Genomic DNA, 23,130 nt, shown 5'->3' with positions numbered 1-23,130 from the left:
GAGGATGTTATTGTTGAGGAGGTCACCAAAAGTCACATACATGGCATACATACACCCTTTCCTTTTCAAACAAACACGTGACACGCTTTCCTCCGGTCGGCCTCGATCTAAAGCGACCAACGCATGGCGTCAGCTCCACCGAAGCCCACTTGGATTGCATCGGAGACACGGTTTATTTGATGAAGTCAAAACAACCGCTCGCTGACAGCAAGTTTCCCCTGGCTTAATAGAAAAATGTCTCCCTACGACGAACATTGTTAAAGAGGTCTTTAGTGGGTGTCCAACAGCAATAACCATGCTGTCTCTCTCCCCTCCTCCCTCACTCCCCCAACTACAGCCCGACTCTGGCAGCTGCGTTTGATGTCGAACAACGTTAATGACTAAAGGAAATGAGATTAGGACATGAGCAACAACAAAGAGGTATTAATAAATAATGGAAGCTAGAAATAGCTCCTCTGTCGTCAAGCCGCCAGGCTAGCCGGTTTTTAGTAGGACGGTTCAAGGGAAGACAAAACATTGTCTTCTTTTCCCCCCCATTTCTGGAATTAAAAAGCTATGATATGCTAATCAGCTCAGCACGGATATATAAAAAAAAACTCATTCGTAATCTTAATTGGGGGACTCGTCAAACGTTGTCGACTCATCCTGACAAGTACTTTTTCCCCCCCCCCCAACATCTCTCGGAGCTGTATGGAGTGAGTGATGTGCGGGGAGGCTATGAGAAACGCTGTGTCGGGTGTCGGATGGTGCGTGCTGATCGACCCGGCTCACATCCTAGGAATTGCTTTGGCACAGCAGCTGGCGGACAAAAGCTGTGACATCAGCGCGGGGCGCATTAAAAGTCTCCACCTCACCGGAAAATAATTACTCCGAGACATCTTATCGCCACGGTAATAACTGATAACGGCTGAGCCGATCCATTAAGAGCGAGTGCTCTCGTAAAAACTACTATGGCGTAATTCATGGTTGGAATAACAGGGATACTTTGTCTGTGTGTGTGTGTGTGTGTGTGTGTGTGTGTGTGTGTGTGTGTGTGTGTGTGTGTGTGTGTGTGTGTGTGTGTGTGTGTGTGTGTGTGTGTGTGTGTGTGTGTGTGTGTGTGTGTGTGTGTGTTTCACAGTGTCATTCTTGATATTATGCGCCCACATCACTGCCAGTGAATATAATACTTGTAAAATGACTGCAGCTCGTAAACAGTGCTCTCCTTGAACACTGCCAATCCTGGCTCGAGTGCAGACTATTTATACACACCCACATGTGCGTGCATACAGTACAAATTCACCCTAACCCTAACTCCAGTTAAGACAGATTGATGACACTTTATAGAACAAAAGACAATTGGAGATTGTTAAAGCATCAGGTTATACGGTAGAATAGCTTACCTCTGTTTATGTTTGTGATAAGTCAAATTAAATGGGGAAAAAAAGCGTAATGCAAAAATACATTACATCCTCAACATTGTCAAAGTCTTCCTCTAAAATTATATGACACCGATGCTGACAAAGGGTCGACAGGGAACACATTCTAGACAAAAGACCACATGAACCACAGTCCTATTCTGGGGTGAAAATTTGACGAAAATAGCCAATCTGCAAGATCCCCATGCCTCACAACACGGGGTGTTGTGATCTTCGAGATCGACTAATCCAGAACATAACCCTAACCCATAACAGTGTTTATAATTGACAGTCTCTGTCTCTGACATAGCAGAATGAAAGCCTAAACCCCAAGATGACCCTTTTGAGGTTGCAGACAAAGGTCAACAAAACTATTTTGTCTGATTGTGTAGAGCTATTAAACTGGAATTTGGGATTTAGTTTTTGTTCTTCATACACTGGGCCTCCAGTTCAGGGCTGAGCAATTCCGAACCAATGTGTCACAAAACAACGACGAATCAAATAAAACTCAGTGACATAATACTAAATGTTAGGATTGTTTATGGAGCTTATACCGATTGTGTTTCTGCAGTGGATATAAGCCAACCTCTGCAGAATATTATTTTTCCCTCTGCTTTTGGGACTCAGGGGCTTGGGGGCTCTCAGAAGAGGTGTGTGTGTATGTGGTGGGGGGGCTTTGAGACAAAAGGCTGAATGTCTGCACATGATGAGGCTGATGGGTGACAGCTATGTCTCCATGCGCGCGCATGCGGACGCACGTACACACACATGGACAGTTCAGTGCACTGATGCTTCACAGCCTCTGACAGAGGTTGATAGTGTGTGTTTGGAGTATGCCTAGCAGTTCCTCATTACATTCTTCTGTCACTCTCTCTCCCTCTCTCTCTCACACACACACACACAGTCAGACACACACACACACTAAAAACACTCGGGGAATTCTGCCATTTTCTCCCATAGTTAATGTCACCTAATCCTCTGTGTGTGTATGTGTTCACGCACGCATGACTTTATGTGTACGTGTGTGCACGTGCGTGTGTATGCTAAAGCCTGCCAGGTAAGCACCAATTACCTAGATGGCTCGGTGGCTCTCTCCCTCATAGCCTGGCAGAAAGCCAAACACTGACACCCACACACGGAAATGATGGTATATCCCTGGATTATGCGCGCGCACACACACACACACACACACACACACACACACAAACACACACACTAGATTGTATACCTGTGTTTCGCTCCATCATACATGTGAATACACACTGATGTAAGGACAGTTAACCATAAACTCCCTCAGAAAAAGACTAAGAGTCTAAAATGTGCTCCTTACACCAAACAACAAAATGAACAAACAAAGTGGTTCATTGTAATCCTTAGAAGGAAATGTTAAAATAATTATATGAGGGGGTATTGTGTATTGAAACATATTGTAAACAGCAGCAAAAACTTTAAAATGAAATAAAATAACCAAAAATCTACAAAGTGCATTTAAAACAGAAAGCAAGTGCAAATTCTGACCTAAGGGGTGGCACTAGCAAGAGGAAAGGCCATGGGGTGATCAAAATCTTCCAATTACATTATGAGATATCTTATGTGCAAGTGCCATGGCATCACCAAAATCAGTAGAGTTCATCCTCCGGGGAGCAGGGATGTCAACAGCGAATTCAATGACGAACAGTACTTTGAGATATCTGCATTTTTAGCCCTGCCGCTAGCAGGGCTAAAACGGTATAAAAGACAGCCAAAAAGTTGGAGTATACACCTCGCCGTCTCTCTTGTGCTTCCCTCAGTATCTTTGGATGTGTGCCAAACCGATTTCCTGCCCCGCGCGCACGTAGCAACACAGTCTGGAAAAATACTGCTGAGTGGGAGCTTTTAACAGCTGGGACAGAGAAAGAGAGCTTTAAAGCCCCAATCAGTGCTCACTGTTAAGATGTTAACCTGCAATCACACAACAAACTCTACACAGGCACGGAGCCAGTTACATAGAGTTTCACCATGCTGCTGTGAACCACAGGTTTATTTAGCAGCGCTGTCGAGATCAGAGATGTTAAGTATAGGCCTGACCCCTCACGGCCAACAACATGCATCTCTCCTCCTTCAGAATCCAGAGAGTCATTGGCTCATGAGTGAATGCTTCCATGTGTTTCCACAGAGCAATGACAGTGAAAATTGACAGACAGCAATTGCATGGAAAATCTCTCCATTACAGTATGGCTGCCTGAGGAGGTGAGTGTCAAGTGTGTGTGTGTGTGTGTGTGTGTGTGTGTGTGTGTGTGTGTGTGTGTGTGTGTGTGTGTGTGTGTGTGTGTGTGTGTGTGGAAACGAGACGGAGAAAGAGTGTCTATTCTAAAAGAAAAATCTGCCGCTCAGTCAAGCACCATTGTGTGTGAAGTGAGCTATTGTTTGTGTGTGTGCTTGTGCACGCAAGCACGTACTTTAAGTGTGTTGCTAGGCTGATGCCAGAGCTCTGTAGAGAGACTTTTAGACAGAGCTGCACCAGCCAAGCTCTGCCTGGCACCAACAAACACACCCCCCAGCCCCCCCCCCCCTAAACCTCCATGACCAGGTCCCCTCGGACTCTCAGTCCCACTAATGAGCACTGGGCCCGCGCGTGTGTGTGTGTACGCTCGCGCGTGTTTATCCGAGCGGCGCGCCAGGAATACAGTGAGCTTACTGTCACCCACCCACACACACACACAGCTGAATAGGTACCTCAAAATGCAAACCCGCATAATGCAGAGAAACACTCTTTCATCCATATGCAGCAGTTTGCCAAATCAGATCATTATAACTTTTTTCATCTCACTTTCAGACAGAAACACACATTTTTTGTTTTGTGCAGACTGACAGAATGTGGTCTACAAAAACCCAGACTTATAAAGATGCCATTTCTCCTGTTCTTAGATCTCTTTTCAGCAAAAAAGAAAACAACAAAAAGTCTTAGTACAAATTAATTTACTGTTGGCAGAGGAGCGAGCCAACACATTTCAATATGTTGATGGGGTCTTGCACACTTCAGCCATTCCTCAAACGGAGGTCAATGCTCTCAGAAAAGATAAATTGATCTATGGTGCAATTCTGGACAACTGAACCCAAAGACTTGACTCTAAAGAACACGCAGTGCATCAAAACGTTAGTCTTTGTTTTTCTGCATCTTATTAAAAGCTTGGAACATCTCACCGTCTCTGTGTCCTCACCACGTAAATCTTTATTTGACAGAGTAAAGAAAAAAGCCTGTTGTCCAATTTCATAACCTGGCCTAATTCAATCTTCCTTCTTTCCAAAACAGACAAATGTAATAACATGGGGAGCCAAGGAAGAAAGGCAAATCTGCGGCCTGATTTATGGCAGAAGAAAATAGTCGATCTACAAGCTTGTTGAACGTAAGATGGTATACAAGTAGAAACAAGGAGAAATATTAAGTGTTCGGTCCATCACATGGACTGTATTACATTTCACAGTCAGTTGATGAGAGTTAAAGTAGCGATGTAACCAGTCAACCTCCATTACATTGTCTCACAGTGTCCCAATGAAGATGAGGAAATTAGAAGAACTGAGGGAACGAGGGAAAAACTGATTTGTGAGCAGCTTCCATCTGTTGGAAGAGGCAATGGCTTTCATAGAATATAAAAGGACAACACACACACACACACACACTAACCCATACATATACACGGAACATCCGAGACGGAACAACGCCTCTGTCTGGATGCGTGCACAGGTTTGAACATTGGCGTTGTACACGTGTGTGTGTGTGTGTGTGTGTGTGTGTGTGTGTGTGTGTGTGTGTGTGTGTGTGTGTGTGTGTGTGTGTGTGTGCACGTGCTTGCACATCAGCCGTTCTATAAATATCCAGTGGCGGTGTTGCTGCTGACAGCGTGTAGATGTCATGGAGGAGGAATGTGGGCCACATGCCAACCCAACCCATCCTCTCCACAAAAACAACACCAAATGTGTTATTCTAACACACATCCTGCTTAGTGGAGAGGTGGTAGAGAGGCGTGTTATTATAGTACAGCCGGGGTTATTGTATCCAGTAGTCAGGAGGGTTCTCTACCTCTCTCATACGTACACATGGGGCCCAGATGACATGCGGTAACGCCTGGATGTGACTGCAGCCATAAAGGGTTCAACATGTGCACGAGAGGCCGGCGCAAACTATGTCCTTAACGATGACAATTTCGTCTTATTTTGTCATCACTCTGCCGCCGGCTTCTTCCTAACGCCCGTTTGACATTGTAGTCACCTTGATATGAGCTAAAGGGACGAGGAACAGCTTCCCTTTTAACACAGGTCCCATATGACTGGCCCGTGTGTTGCTACAATTCATGGGGATCGTTCAAAGTATACTACAGACTGGACAATGTGGAAAACATTCCATACTTGATTTTCTTTACTGATCTTTGCGATGGGAAGCTGCCCTCATGAAGAAATAAATCGAATAATGTGGATCTCGGGATTATCTGCCGCCCACCTATGATGTCAATATGCTGGCAGTCGGAGGGCACGGTGGCGGAGTCGGTAGCGCTGTCGCCTCACAGCTAGAAGGTCCTGGGTTCGATTCCCGCCGGGGACGCTGTGGGCGCTGGGGGCGTGTCTTCTCCTCCGCGTCATCAACGCCCATACCCTAGGTGGGGTTGGCGAAAGGGCCTACTCTGTGTGGAGTTTGCATGTTCTCCCCGTGTCTCTCAGGGTAGTTAATACCCTCACAAAAACATGTAGTAATCCTGGTCGCTATACCGCCTCCCCCATGACAGCCGGGGCGCCTGATGGAGGGGAAGGGAACTGGTTGGAATAACGTGTTCCTTCCACGCGCTACGTCCAACCAGGGAAACTCCTCCCTGTCAGGTGACAAGAAGGTCAGTTGGCTCTCATGCATTGAAGGAAGCATGAGCTCGGCCCTGGCCTCCCTAGGCTGGTGAGGGGAGTGTAGCGCCCAGGATCACTTAGACAATTGGCACCGGGTGAAAAATAAGGGTTACAAAATCATGGGATAAAAATTAAGAAAAAAAAAATAATAATAATATGCTGGCAGTTGTCTATGACATATCTATGACGTAAATTTGAAAGGTTTCCACCCTATAAGATTCACTTCAATCATGAAATCAAATATTTGACAAAATATATATTTTTTGGAGGACTTTTTTGGCCTACTGGCAGTGTGTGTACGCAGAGTGGTGCTGATCAGTCCAGCAGTTTGCAAAATTAGCTCCAGACAGCAGACACACTCTCACACACACACACACACACTTACATATAGCTAGCCTGCTGCAGAGCCACACCGTAAACGGGTAATAAGACCTATGAAGCTTTTTTACATTTTGGCATAAGCTGTTCATATCCAGACTTATCTAGGACCCACAAGCTTGTGCTAAATAATAACAAAATCATACATTTGTATGCATTCAAATCTAACCTATGACGCTGTGGCATGATTCGCTTGCCCAGTTTGAGAGGCTTGCCAAAGCCAACTGAGCATCAAAGTCAACTGTGATAGACCAAGTGTTTGCTCTTGCTCTGCACCAGGGATACATTCCATTCCTAAATAGAGCAGTCAGTATTTCCCTTGTCCCCTTTAGCCTCGTGTAGGCTGGATGCTGAGCTCAGCTCTGACATCCCAGCAGAGGCGAATGGAACATGGAGCCGGGGTTGTCGAGTACGTGAGTCCTCTGTATAATCGCCTCATTACACCACAAGCTCACCGGATCGGAATGTGTAGGCTGTGTGTGCGTAGCCATAGGGTCTTCCCTTTGAACTGACTACGTAGGGAGGGATAGCCCTAAAGATCACGGTCTGTAGAGCAACCCTGAACATTTCCATATGTTGGACAGGAGAGTGCTCTTTTCTCAAAACATTAAAATATTAACCGTTTGAAGTCTAAGGGCCAGCAACGCCACAATGGTGGGAAGGGGGCAACTTCTGTGAAAGCTCTGTGTTTGTGCCTGCTGCATGCGTGCGCATGCCTGCCCTTCTGCTGTTTGGTTTCCACAAATGTATAATGCAACATGTAGGCCTATGTGTGCTTGCTTCTGTAAAAGAGTATTAGCATGTAAATATTTTACAGTTGAGAGGACCACAATGGAAATAAGTCCTGGACTTCATTGTGTGTTTATCCTCAATTGTTTTTAACCAACATGTTGTAAGATATGTGGGTTATATATGCAACCCAAATACACTAAACTAAACCAACAGTGTGTGCCTGCACACTCCATATCTGCACTGCAGTTTAAAGTTACTTCAATCTCTTTCCCAGAACTGCGTTTCGTCCTGGGCCCATGCATTCAAAAAGCTCTCTCCTGCTGGGTTCAATGTCACCGACAAACACAAACCTCTCCGCTGCTCTGCCAATCATATCAGCTGCCTGCATTTTTTTGCACCCATGCAGTCTGAATCCATCTAACCATAGATAAGTGACAGACTGCCAGCGCCATTCAGCGCCGTGGAGCATAAAACCCTATCAGCCATGTAAAAGTAGAGCAGAAAGGGGGGAGATGGAGCGCACAGAGAGAGTGAGGGCGAGTGAGAGAGATCTGTTAAATGGAGGCTGTGAGTGACTGAGTTTATTTTGACTGAAATAAATAAATGCCACTGCGGATTAGGGGTTGGAAGCGAGCGTGTGTGTGTGTGTGTATTTGTGTTTAGAAGGGCCCCAGCTGGCTGTATAAAGGAGGGTTTACATTGAATGACCTGCCCACCCACCCTGGCTATGTGACCAACTGACCCCTATTCTGACCCCCCCCCCCCCACACACACACACACACACAGCTAGCTTAAAGTCTTCCTAACACAAAGAAAGGAAGTGAAAGGGAGAGAAATGAAGAAAGAGGACGTTAATGAAAGGTAATAAAAGGAGAAGGAATCCATGCGATGCCACGGGTCATCTTTTTCATTTGAGAAACAAACATGACGAGATCCCTCATGACTCCTCAGCCTCACAGGACCCATTCAAAGGCCATAATATTACTACTTTACAACCTAAGAGTTTCTCCTCGTTCTTAAAATCATGAGATAACGATATGACATCAAACGCATAATTTCATCCCATCAGGTCAAATTTGACGTCAAGAGCCTACACCACCGCATTTCGGGGGAGAAATACACATGCATACAAATACACATGCATCTCCTCACATTGAACAAAGGGAATTTGTTTCAAATCGATGAAGTTTCCCTCTGACACGGTCCATTTTCCTGATTCAGAAGTATACAATAGGAAAAAGACAGCACTTGACGACATATGATATTCAAAATCCCAGATGACATCTAGTCTCATCTCATCATGATATTGTTAAAATATCAATCTTTTGGCCAGCCCTACCTCATATCACAAATTAAGATATTTCAGTTGCCATTAATGCCATCAGTGGAGCTTCAGATGGTTTACTACTACAAATGCTCCTGGTGTTAGAAGTGGGGGCAAAAATAAATTTTGTGTGTGTGTAATGACAAAACAGCCACATTCAACACCCAATTCTGTCACTATCAGCTATTCACTGCTGACCGCAGGGATCGACACCTTTACTTCTGCTTTGCGCGCGCACACGCACACACACCACAGCTGAGGTGTTAAGTTCCAAGTGTCTGTGCTTGCCAACGCTTTAGCCATTCATCATGGTAGTCGTGGCGATGGCGCTTGCACCTCTGCGATTCCCTCAGGGACTCTGGGAGACCCCGCCACTGATCCCTCTTAGCGGAGCTCCATTCCTAACCTGCCCAGCTCTCTGCTCGTCTACACAGGTAGATATAAAAATATCAGGCTCGGTATAGGCCACGTCTTTTTAGATTCGCACCAATGCCACTGCACTTTACAATTTCATGAAAAACTGCCAAACTCAAGTTATTATCACTTTATGTATATATGACTATGGATATACACTCCACTGATACATGGACACTATCACTTATGCTGTATTTACAGGTTTGATATCTGCTGCTAGGTGTTACTTGTACTTGTGAAATTCTGCCTTATTTGTATTTATTTTTTTTGTAGTATGATTATAATCATTGACACCTCGTTAAAACCTGTAAACTTGTCATGTGAAAGTACACTTTAAGGCGAAGTTGATTGGTTGGTTTTTCACTGGCCTCATGACAGTGGTGATATAAATTATATACATTATGAGATCCTCTGTCTTACGGTTTCTAATGCACGCCAGGGATCAGATGAGTCTTTTTAATGTGTTGATACTTGACCCGTGTGAGCCGGCGTTGGGGAGCGAAGGTTACACAAGGTAAGCATGGTAGTCAGGTTACCTCCGACAGGTTAGCAGAGGCTGACGTCCTATGACAATAATCAATGAAGTGGCATGCGCTATCACACACACACACACACACACACACACCTCAAATGCCCATTTAATACCCAATATGTGCACAGTAAAACCCTCTTGTGTTTATTTATCCATTTGTAGAGTGTGTACAGACATAACCAAACGAACACTCAGGATGCTACAGTGCAACAGTGTATATGTAAGTTATGTTAGTGCACGGCACACACCCACACACAGGATAAGGAGTGCAGCCTGAAAGAGGAAAAGTTGTAACGTAACAATGCTTGTCCCCCCTGCTCCTCCAGTGACCACACACACAGCTAATTTTTGGGGACATTGCATTGACTTAGATTCCCTTCCATATCTCCTTACCCCAACCCTATGAAACATCAGTAAAATCCAATTGGGGACAGCAATTTTGTTCCCAGTTTCACAATATTTCCTGACACAGGCCACATTTGAGGACAACGTTGTCCCCAAATGTAGCCCATGTCAGGATCACACACAGTGATAATTTAGAAGATATTTAATTACTTTTAGTGCGTCTGTGCAGGGCAACCTAATATCTAATCTATACCCAGTCCCTCTCCCTCACAGGAATACGGTCAAACAAGCAGACAGAGACCCATAGACAGGAAACAGGAAGCAGAAAAACCTCATTAGCCCCATGCCTTGTGACTGACAGCAGCTCCCTCCAGGCTAACAGGCAGAGAGAGAGAGCTAGCCTCCCCTCAGTGAGTGTGAGTGTGAGTGTATGTGTATGTGTACTGTATGTGTAGGCTGGTTTGAGATCAGTGCCTGAAGGGGGAATTCTAGAAAGTAGCCCTTCCAGTCTCAGACAAATCACACCTGTCAGTCACACAGAATTACAATCCGGGTCTGATCGGAAAATACTGTAAACAATTAGACAATTAAAAACATGTATGCACCCCCCCCCCCACACACACACACACACACACACATTCTACAGTTGCAGCCGGAGGGAACAAATTAATTCACCCCAACAGCATGCATGAACCAGACAGCCTGCTTTGCCAGAAAGTAACACGGATTACTTCACCCGACCAAACCCACGGGGAAGATCAACCTCATGACCAAACCAGCATTGAGAAGATCAATATCTGACCACCAAAGCCATGGAGAAGATGAACCTCACTACCAATATCTACATCACTGTCCAACAAAAATCCAAGTAGAATCCACTGTGAAGAAACCGCCCGAGAACTTGGAGCACCTCGAACCAAATGGACCTATAAATGTCGATTTGGTTCCATTTCTACAATGTCAGAGTTACAAATGAATACATTAACACAGAGTACTGAGTGCTACTGTGTAGCATTCAGATGTCTAACGGTTTTGACGGAGCTCTGCTGAAATATCTGAGTGAACATGTTGGACTGCCTGGGTATCGGAGTTCAAAGTACACCCGAAGAAACCCAAACAAGATGACCACTACATCACCTTAGTCATTCCTCCATTCACTCCCTTTCTCCCCATCAGCTCCCAGCTCTTTATTTTCATTACTTCCAACCAACACGATCATTTTTTATTAATGGTGAGGCATACATTGGCAGAATTTAACAATACAGGCTAAGAGAATAGGTCTGCGTATCTCTGCAGCCACAGTATGTTGTGTGGTGAAGATGCAATACTTGACATGTGATAGGGAGGTTTACCTCACACTGAACTCATTGACTGGGGGCCACAGCACTGCAGCTGTGGTCTGGTACTTAACGTGTAAGAGAGGAAGGTGCTGCTCTGGCCAATGCCTTAAATAGCACTCTGGTTCAGCACCCATGGAATGGCCTCATCTCGCTCTCTCTCTCGCTCTCTCGCTGACCAGAGGTCTGCAATATGCCTACATTGCAACTTTTGAAGTAGCCAGGCGGATGGACAGAGTTTAAGTTTGTGCTAAAAAGACTACACAGTACACAGTAAAAAATTATAGTTTTTCATGCATAACAAAATCTTCAGTGTTAGCTTGCCGATGCAGACAGGCAAACGCCTGAGGTGTCTCAAGAGCACCACGAAGACTCAGCATGTTTTTTTCCCTGAGGCTGTCAGAGCCCTGAACGAGGACAAATAACTAACAAAAACACAAAACTGCATTCAATCTGCAACATAAATTTTTGCTCAAAACAGAGTATACAATATCTTATTCTCCTTCTGGTTTGGGACAAAACCTCCTGCACATATTGTAGTTGCACTATGTACATTAATATCTTGTAACAATGTACATTAATATCTTGTTGTTACATTGTTATTAGCTATACAACATATCGCAGCTTTTTCCTGTATGAGTGAGTGACAAATAGACCCTTTTCGAATCTTGAATTTCCACGGCCCTCAGGATGACAGCTGAATTACTCGATCTGACAATTAAGCACTGCCCATGTTTCTTTTTCCAAGTAGCAAAAACTTCACTTCATCTTCCATCCTGTCCAATGAGAGAATCCAGTTAAAAGAGGAAACGCTATGCAGCGTCATGGGAATGCAGTGAGAGCCCCGGCCCCTCACTCTGTGAGCTGTCAAGAGTCTAGCCGTGCGCGATGTAACTTTCTTGATAAACTCGGCCAATTGAACATGAGCCAGGCTCTGTGGTATGTGCGTGTGGTCAGGCAGCGCTACGTTTGACCTCAAACACACACACAGTGGTAAACCCTGCATTGACGGTGAACTAACAGGTGGCATGACTGCTGCAACAGTGTTTCCAACACAACAGATACACAGACTAGTGGCAACATGAGGCAATTTACCTCTCCCTCTGAGAGTCCAAATGTAACAACAGAAAGAACCTTGGATTGACACACACAGAGAAAGCGAGCGAGCGAGCGAGAGAGTGAGTCCAAGTGGATAGAAAAGCACTACGAGTCAATTCCAAATGTCCACTTGGGAACCAAGTGGCAATCCACTCAACTGCCACTGGAAGTTCTGCCTCTACGAGACCATAATACATCACATCACTCTCTGGGCCATAATGTATCACACAGCTCTCTCTGGACCACAATGCATCACACCGCTCTCTGGATTGCTGTATTTTACCATCACACATGCAGAAAGAAACATTGTTAAATACCGTTTACAGAAATGGGAGGCCTATGAATTATACAAATCCTTTCAGGCCCTTACATCTTATCCATCCATACATGTTGCCATATAGTTCAGCTGATTTTGGAATCATCAAAAAAATCGAAAGAGGTCGGATGGGGCTTGTGTGTAAACAAGTGAAAGACAAAAGAGCAAGGGTGAGATGGACGGACAGACGTTGAAGGAGGCACAAAGTGTGTCCTGTCACTGTGTGCCCACCCTGGTGCTGCTGGTTGGCATCCGTTGACATCATCCCCTCTGCAGCTGGTGGCACTAATATCAGAGCGTGTGTTGGCAGACGGCTGCTGGGGGGCAAGCGGGAAGCAACTGACAGCACTGGAGCTGAAGCGCCAGTGTGTCCTCACATGCCCTCTGTTAATCCCCACGAAAATATGACGACCTGTGTGTGTGGATCTGCATACGGTACGTTCATGTGTGGATGTTCATGTGCGTCTGTTAAGGCGGCTTTCCATATACATGGACTTACCTAGCCCCACACCACACCACCCACCACAGCAACGGTTTCCACTACAATGAAGTGGGTAGAGTGGTGTGTAAGTGGTACTAAACTGGTGCCTAAAAAGTACCCAGTCTTGGGTAGGTCTGAGCTGGGCTAAGCGGGGCTAAAGCTGTGACGTATACTGATTGGTCGGCTCACAGCTGTGTCTGTCCACTCAGGTCTCTGTAAAATTTAAACACTACGGTAGCAGTGTTGCCATGTCCACTTATTATAAGCGACATTGGGATTATTTTTCTGTAAAGTTGCTTGTAAATATTGGTAGTACTTTTACTCCACTACAATTATCTGAAAACGTATTAGTTACTAGTTACTAGTTACTTTTCAGATATAAATGATTACATTATAAAACATACATTAACCACTTAAGCCCTATTTTATACCTAGGCTATTTGAAAATAGCCGATCTACAAGCTCACAACGCATCGCATCATTGTAGATCTGCTATTTTCAAACATTTTAGTACTTACTTTTGGTACCTTAAGTACATTTTGATACCAATAGTTTTTGTACTTTTACTCAAGTAATTCCAGACTTTCACTTGTAGAGTGCTTCTACATTGCAGTATTGATACTTCTACTGTACTTAAGTAAAACATTTGAGTACTTTTTCCACCACTGCTTGTTTCTAAAATGTAGTTGATTATTTGGGGCTTGTTTCCATATGTTGTTGAAACCAGTGGTTCTTAAACATTTTCATGTCAAGGACCCCAAATTAATATGTATTTGTCAACATTATATATGTATATATTTTTTTTAAATAGCAGATGCACACACTCACAATGCGTCGCATCGCTACGCGTTGTGAGTTTGTAGATCTGCTATTTTCAAATAGCCGTAGATAGTCGCTTCTTTTGGGATTGTTTTCATAGACCTGATTGCTTATTTTTTTCCGCTAAACCTGGCAATAATGAATGTGCGACGATACACGCTAATAATGTTTTTTATATAAGTGATGGCAACGTGTTTAGACACCACACAGATCTTCCCAACAATAGCGAAGATTAAAGTCAGGGTGAACATGGCCAAATAATAACTTAAGAGCCAAACTAGCTCTGAGGAAGCACGCTAGCATTTAGGCTAACCCTGTAGCCTGAGGCTAAGTTGGTGTGTTAAAGAAAGGGGCGTTGATTTCCTTTCGGGAGGGGAGGAGAGGGTGGGGATTTTGCGAGTGGGGACTTTTGTGCAATGGAAACGCAAGACATTTTGAAGCGGTGCGGTGCGGTTCTGGACTGTACTGGACAGTGTCGTGCTTAAGCTGTGATGGAAAAGCGGCTTTAGAGAGCAGCTGCTCTGAGATATGAAAATGTTGGACTTGAGGACGGAGACCGTAAACACAAACCGAACCAGACCAAAACAGGAACTTGTCAGAATATTGCCTAGCGGGCGCTCCAACAATCCCATTACACAACCTGCTGTGTGTAACCTTGGAATGGGAACAGATATCAAATTTCAAAAGATCAAACTCTCAGGCCCCTAGACAGCTGAAAACAGACATCTTTTGTTGAGCAAACGCAGAGCATGTGTTTTTTTTTTTATCTAAACGAGATGCAACAATTTGTCCCTCATTGTAAACTTCAAGTGCTACACTTGAAAAATAACATGGAAGAATAAGGACTTTGGACAGAACCCTTTGAAATGCATGAAAGGCAGAAAATGGGCAGAAAATGTAACCGTTTTGCTTTAAATTCCTGCATTTTAAACCATGATGGCTCAAATTGGATTATAGTATTGAAGAAAGTCTCTTAACATAGACATATTATGGTGGCCCTTGGCTGTATATGCAATACCAAGGATTGAACTGTATAAAGGGAATTCCAATAAAAGAGTTCTCTCTGGATAGATGGAGTGCTCTTGGAATCCAGAAAAAAATGAAAGAAAAGTAAGAAAGGAGGAAAAAAAAACACCATTGGGGCTGATGATAGCAACACCAGCTACCATGTATAGTATAACTCAGTGTCTATCAACCCTGGCAAACGTCCCAATTTTGGGCCGGGGCTACTGCTGAGGTGTGCCGCGCCGTTTAAAGAAGGTTTGAAAAAATATTTGTTTAAAAAAGCTAAAAGTTTGCATGTCTGAATAATGCAAAAACAGAAATATTTGTTTGCATTTGCTTTTTTTCTCCCTCATATATTTTCATAATAAAAAAATGCGTATCATATCGTATCGAAATCGTATCGAAGTTGTGTGCCCAATATCGTATCGTGAAATTAGTGTATCGGCACACCCCTAGTGTGTGTGTATATATATATACCGTATATATATATATATATATAATTATATATATATATATGCCGTATATCTAGGTGTGCCCTGGGATCTTTTGGCTATGCCAGGTGTGCCTTGGCACAAAAAAGGTTGATAGACACTGGTATAACTCTCTCTCTGCTAAACAATTCTCCCAACAAGCACATCACCACACAGTAACTTGCACACACACGCAGGGGAATAATTCACTGTACTTGATGCTGCAACACACCAACTCGACACGTGCCTGTAGGAATGCAAACCCACTCCATCCCCGTTTTCAGTAGTCCATATTTGATTGGCGACACCGCACGGAAAGTCACTGCAACCTCATTAGACTGCGAGTGTGCTCAACCATGTGTACATGCTTTGAGTTCCTAATTATATGCCCCGGAATATCTACAGCGCGTACAAATCCAAGACACCACTTATTGAGTCAAAAAGCAATAAGTCAAACCAAACATCTCAAGACCTCCTCCCCTCACAGTGGAATGACTTCTCGCTGATCTGGACATTTACTACGTTAGCACAGACAGAACCACAGTCAAATGCAACTACTATTTAACAAACTACGAGATCAGTTTGCGATTGCAACACTTGTGTGATTATGTGCCATTAAGAATATTCTGTGTGCAGTTTTGCATACTTAAAGGAGAATTCCGGACATTTTAAGTGTTATCTTTGATGTCTCGTTACTCACCTACCGAGTCTCATGATAGTCAAACATGCGCTGAAAGTTCCTGAGAGGCTACCGGTAACGCCGAACGATTTAACACTGGTTGCTTGTTTCTCTACCTGGCAACACCAAGTTGCCAGGTTCTGGAAAGAAACAAGCAACCAGTGTTAAATCGTTCGGCGTTACCGGTAGCCTCTCAGGAACTTTCAGCGCATGTTTGACTATCATGAGACTCTACAATGAGTCGTAGTAGAGAAAAAAATAACTTTGCATCGGTTATAATAGACGAATTTCCCTAAGCCACGCGCTCCCATTATGACAACGGAGGGGGTTGAAAAAATTACGACAGGGGAATCTCTGGAAAAAAACAATGCCACTTTTTACGTTGGTAGGTGAGTAACGAGACATCAAAGATAACACTTAAAATGTCCGGAATTCTCCTTTAACAAATGAGGCCCCTCCTACTCAGCAATAATTATTTTATTATAATTAGGCTGAGTCCTCAGTGTTAATTTAACTGAGAGTGAACAAATGTAACCAAATGGTCCTGTAAGTGTACATTAAATGTACACTTACATCTCAATTTTGGTTACATTTGTTCACTCTGTTAGAAATGGATAAATCATCACAGAGGATTTTTACCGTGTATAGAAATTCAAAGCAAAAGAACAAGACAAGCATAACAAAATATGAACATCCCCACCAATATCAGTTGGGTGACATGTTAATTTGCCAATTAACAAAGCAAATAATTAGCCTCTGGCTCCATCTCTACCGCACTGTTTTCCATACGGAAATGAGACTCCATTAAGGGCTGATAGGAGGATGAAACAACACGACATCAGCGCTGACGCCAGCTCAGTTCTACAGAGAAGGTCTTTGTGTCCTGAGTGGAAAGATGTGAGGTCAGTCGATAGTCCAAACCCTGTTATTACATCACTGTCCCGCTGGTCATTAGGACTGATTCAGGATCAGGAGGAGGAGAGGTGGGTCATGGTGTATCTGTCACAGGACTGTCTCTACTTGGGTTTCTCTCCTTTCCTCGCTGTCTCGCTCTCCCTTAAAAAGGTGGTAAATAAACCCAGAGTTGTGAGACCCCTTTATATGTGAGTTCACGCACATAAACAACACACATATTGCTACTTAAGGTAGCAATACCATAATGTAGAAATACTCATACTGTGCATCTAGGAGCATACGTTCACTGAGAATAACAGGAGTCCAAATACTCATCCAATGTGATGTGCTTCCTGCCGCAGCAGAGCTAAGCAGGTTTTCTGCCGTTCACGACGCACACAAACACCCACACAGTGCCACGCTTGGCAGTGGATGAGCTCCGGGACCTGACCAATATGTGTGGCTTCAACAAAATGGCTGCCGTGTGCCCCCTGCCGTGACAGTTAATAATATACCATGATGCACTTTTTCTACTTGGAAACTTGTTACGTCCTGCAGTGGCACTGGAATATAATAATTTTATTGGACTGTTGCACGGTGGGACAGAACAGGACAGACAGTCAGTCAATGTGGAAAGTAGGCAGGCTTTCACAATGTCATTCTGAGTGCATCTATATTCCATGACAGGCTGAATTGGAAGCGAGAGAGAAATTAATCTCACAGTAATAATATCTCAAATCGCAAAACAATCAACCGCCAACATGGTTAAATAAAACCTCCAATTGCAATGAACACAGTCAAATAGTGTTTACATTTATATACTCTTGAGATAAATTAAAACCAAGGATAAAATGTGTGTGCAGAGAGACACGGCCACACGAGAAACAAACACCCCAAACCTTTTTATTTACTGCCACCATTCAAAAAGCCAGTCCAGCAGCAAAGTGCTACACAATCGTTCTGTAATAAATCTATAACAATTCACAGGGGAATGAAAAAATAGCCATTACAGCTCAACCTCTTAGACACCCCACACACACACACAGTCTGACCGAGTGACTCTTTATTGCAGTCCAGACGCGTTTGTTTATTTACCTTGACACGGCCGGCCCAATTTAGCCTGAACGGGTGGGAAATTAAATCGAGCCTTGTGATATCGCTACACTTCCCAGCCGCCGTTTCGTCCATTAAATTGTCATTGTTAGACGGCCGTTTACGAGAACGCAGAGAAAACAAATGCGATGCTTCGAGGAGCAGAGCGAAGGGCAGAGGAAGACCAAGCGGAAATTATAGTCCACTGGGAGGGGGGCTGGGGGGGGGGGGGCAGGGGCAAATGAAAAGAAATGATTTGCTGAAATGTTCAATAAGATAAATCATAAGACTTTTCAATGGTAAAGGGGGCACAGAATATGGCGCCACCTGGGGACTGAGAGGTGATGTGAAACGTTACTGTTGCCGTGGGGTTGAGGTGGAGGGGGGGGGGTGAGAGCACAATCGCTTGATGATCGCTTTTGTGGAACCATCAGACAGACCCCCCCCCTGTAGCAAACTGTCAGTCAGGAGTCTGTAAGTTTTATGTCCTATTTCAAACCTGTAAGTCCCACGGGGAAGACCAAACATCTACCACTCATCAAGAGGGAATCAACACTTGTCTAAGGGAAATATTGCACTGATGGGCTTCAGGCAGTGCCCCGACAGACACCATGGTCTAAATTTCCCCATAGAAGAGTAGGGAAGGCCACCTCCAACCACTGCAGATGTGCTAGGTTAATGCAACGTTTTAAGATGTTGAAGCTTTAACTCTCAAAGTGTAAATAATACAACCAAATGGATCGGTGAGGGTCCATTTGGTTACATTTGAACACACTCAGAAACTGATTTTTATTGGATAGCAGCTGTCAAATCCATAATTTACAGACATGCAAGTATAACAAACATCAGGCTTTAATGAAGCACTTCATTTACAGTATTCTGCATGTCTACATTTTTTGGATGCAACCGGTAGCAATAAAAAGCCCAGGTTATGAGTAAGATGATGCAATGAATATCAGTTGTCATTCAAAATGGATGTGATTGTGAGCTCACTGAGCTGTGTCAGAAATCATGATTAAGGAAAAAAAGAGAAACCATAGCATTGCAGTTTATTGAACACCAAAACTGCCATTCATTCATTCGTACCATATTGAAAACCAAAACTGCCATTCATTCATACCAGATTATTGTCCCGAGTCCAATACAAGCCTGATGTCCAGAGTCCTTCACCCCCCAAAAGGTCTCTAGCTGAAGGTCAAGGGGCAGGGGCAGGCAGGTGGCTGAAAGGGGTCAAAGTTGACCTCCCGGCAGACACCTCGATGGGCGGGCCTAAGCCGCTCCGCTCAAAGGACCCGTCAATCATAGTCCGTTATTTACCACGCCTGGGTCTCCGCTGGCCCCCAGGGATCCTGCAAGCTATTTCTCTTTGCCCCCCTTCAGCCCCTCCACCCAGGTCCAGATAAGGGCCTCTTTACATGACAAAGTGTTGTGGAAAACACAGGCAGAGAAAAGAAAGAGGGTCTTTTCACTCCCCGTTGAGGCACAAACCCTCTTGCCCACCAGAGGCTATAGTCACAAGGCCCTCATTCAAAATACAAAGGTGAACCAGGGGGGCTTAGGATTGCCAGTGGATAATTATGCAATATATTACTGTAATAATTATTTGAAATATGAATATTATTGCTTTCCCAAGTAACGAGTAATGTTAAAGGGATTACAATTTCGGTAATTATGTAGTTAAGAATCCAAATAACTCTGCATTACTTTTTTTGTTGTTGATGCAATATATACAGTATGTATAGTGTGTGTGTGTGTGTGTGTGTAGTTTGGCTGATTAATGATAATGACCATTATTCAGCTTATTACACGTATACTTAAGAATGCAATTGATCATTTGTAATCAAATATTGATTTTATAAGAATAGACTGCAGTATGCCTACAGTGCTCTGCTCTAGTCTTCCAACAATACTGGACATCAATTAAAGAAAACTACCATTATACTGAGGTTCTGTTTGGCAGCTGTAAGCTAAGGCCTGATTTATACCTAGTTGTACAACAGTGTTCCATATGCCAAAAATAGTAGACTAGCTCACAACATGACGCAATGTGCTGCGTTTTGAGCTTGTAGATCTGCTATTTCAGGAGTGGGACATATAAATCCAGCATAAGGCTCCTCCTTCAGAACCTTGTTCTTGCTGATGAATGACAATGTGATGCTGAAAAGAAACAAGTCACAAACGACACCCTTCCCCTTTTGTCTATCAGCAAGCTTGCATTCAGCATTGGAGGCTCCGATGTGCAGCACATGCTGTTTTTTCTTTTTTTTTAAAGAGCAACACAAAACGTGATAAAAGAGGAAGCTTGATTTGTATGGTTCAGGAAAAAAGGCAGACATTGCACGGTGTAAAAAAATATAAAATAAACATCATCAGCACAGGAGGAAGAGATGGGAGAATCAGATTGTGTTTTTGAATGGAGGCTGGAGGAACTCCCAATCATGCCATCTGCCAGTGTGAAAGCAATAGGATGAACAACAGAAATGGTGCCAACAAATAAAGAAAGGGACAAGATGGGGTGTCACTAGGGGGTTGCTGGGAAGGGAAGGAGAGAGGGCGGACAGGTAAGCATTGCGTCTCGACTTCCCTCTTCCTTTCATTCACCCTGGTTCCTTTTTACCCCTCTTGGGGGCAAACGGTAACCTGAGAGGGTGTTAGAAATGCCTTGGTGCGCCGGGGCTGTCGTCTGCGGACAGAGACAGGGTTTGTGTGCCATGTTCTCTGAGGGTGAAGGAATTCAATCAACTGGTAACATTGGAAGACAACAGAAAGCTTTGGATATCAGTGGTGCTGGGACTCAACCTGGCTTGAAGGGGGGCTCTTCACACGCTCACTGCTGAATGGATGTCATCCGTGGTGCTAAAATGACCACTGCAACACAGACTGTGCCAATGGTAGAGAAAGAACAATGAGGACCTACATGTAGTGAATTAATTTGTGGTATAGGAAAATGTAATTTCTAACCACACCAAAATACCTCAAGGTAGAGGCAAACAAAGTACAGAACCCTGGGGGACCCCACTCAACATAGTATAAAGGTTTTAAGTGGTGAAACATTTGGATCCGTACTGTCACACCTTGACAATCGCTAACCTGTACAAATGTTGTATTGGCTAGCAGGCCTCGTAGGCCTGCTAACGTTTCTCCTCTGGGATGACTGATTTAAAAGGAGTCTTCCCACCCCCTCATCTCAGAGACTCACATGCTTTTCAAGAGTGCCTGAATCTTCATCCATCACTGACAGGCAGGCAAAATAAACAATCATACCGTGGATCAATCACTGTCTGTTTAATGCCACGCGGTGCCATGGTGTTGGAGGGGAGGAGCGTTCGACACCGTGGCGTGTGCGTGTATATGCATTCACATGGGGATGTGCATATGCATATTACTCTGGGTGTGCAGGCAGGTCAGAAGCCCATACAATAGCTAGCTGAACATTTATAGCAGAGCTCTTCTCCCTTTGACTTAATCCAAGTTAAATCCTCAGTTTTAACGGAGTAACTCTCTCCGTGTTTCCCCGTCTCCCTACACTAGGTTGTCAGTGAATACGTCCATTATTAGTTTTAGGACATTATAAACATAGTTTTAACAACTTTTTTTTTTAAATACACACAACCTGTTTTACCCATAACTCCACAATGAAAATTGTAATTCACAGTTCCATGAAATGATAAAAGAATGAACATAATACCAGTCAATTTCAAAGCAAACAAAAATGTCCTTCTGTTTTTGTTTGTGGAGTTAATTCGGGGTAAGAAGAACGCTTCCCCACTGCAGCTGAGGTGAATGGTGTGTCTCTGGAGAATTAATGAATACAGACATGAGAGAACGCCGACAGGATCGAGCCAACACAGACGTTATAACGAGAGTTAAATTGCCACCATGGTCGACTATATACAAGCTACCACCACACCAGCCTGTCTCCCTGATAAGTTTCCCGTAGTCATTAGGGATGGAACTATCAATTATTTTCAAATCAATTAACTAGTTGAGCATTATTTTATACTTCGACACAAATAAGTAATGCAATAGTGAAAAATAGTGAAAATACCAGATCCACAATCTGGTATAATGACATGGGCAAAATAGGGATAGATTATTAATTTATTTTAGATTAGCAAAAACATATTTAAAACCAATTAAATTAAGTAGTTCAATTAACTGTTGCACATTAGCAGTCATTTAAAATAAATGAACTAATGCCACGTACCCAGGCTGGGCCAAGCAGGGAATGGAGCCATGGCTGTTTACAGTGTGGATGTACGGGCATGATGGCTGTAAATTGCAGTTTATACACCATCGGCACAGCACATTCAAAGCTACTGGGATTACAGGGCCGATGAGAGGTCTGTCAGGCCCACCCTTATATCACCGCAACCTGGTCTGTAATCTGTGCCTTAGATATGAGCCCCAGTGTCAGTGCGTCTGCTGCGGAGACAAAGTCCAGCGGGTCGTCATCACCTGGCTTGCTCTCTTCTCATCTAACACTTCATAAAGACCATTCATCCCTCCATCCTTTCATCCGTCTGTAACGCTGGGCCTCGTTAATCCTCCTCTCCACCCTGACCCTGCAACACTCTACTGGACGGGGACAAACTTCAAAGCGCTTGAGAGAGAGAGAGGGAGAGAGAGAGAGAAAGAGGTAGAGAGAAGGGGGGGGGCATGAGAGAGAGAGAGAGTGTGTGGGTGTGTGTGTGGGGGGGGGGGCTAGGATGGGGACAGCTGTGTTGAGCTTGGCCTGCACCACAAAGCTTTTGGAGGAGAAGAACTCTCTCGCTCACATACAAACCCATGCACCCACACCTCTAGTCCTGGACACTCTCTTCTGTCTGTCATTAGTTAAGCGTAGCGTCCAAACTGAGGAGTAATCTTGCATGGGAGAACTTGTGGAGCCGTGTTCTACAACTGGGCACATACTGAGATGATTCTTTAAGTCTGGACAGGATTC

At 44.0% G+C, this 23,130-nt stretch overlaps 1 protein-coding gene across 2 annotated transcripts in view; it reads right to left on the bottom strand.

The window, feature by feature from the left end:
- The window catches only part of jarid2b (jumonji and AT-rich interaction domain containing 2b), a 141,755-nt gene that overhangs the window by 80,781 nt on the left and 37,844 nt on the right, over positions 1 to 23,130 (bottom strand). The window lies entirely within an intron of this gene.

This window comes from Gymnoscopelus braueri (assembly GCF_963280865.1).
Source record: "Gymnoscopelus braueri genome assembly, chromosome: 11".
In the NCBI taxonomy this organism is placed as follows: domain Eukaryota; kingdom Metazoa; phylum Chordata; class Actinopteri; order Myctophiformes; family Myctophidae; genus Gymnoscopelus; species Gymnoscopelus braueri.
The sequence above is the reverse complement of the archived record's forward strand: the minus strand, read 5'-3'. Positions and strand labels throughout refer to the sequence as shown.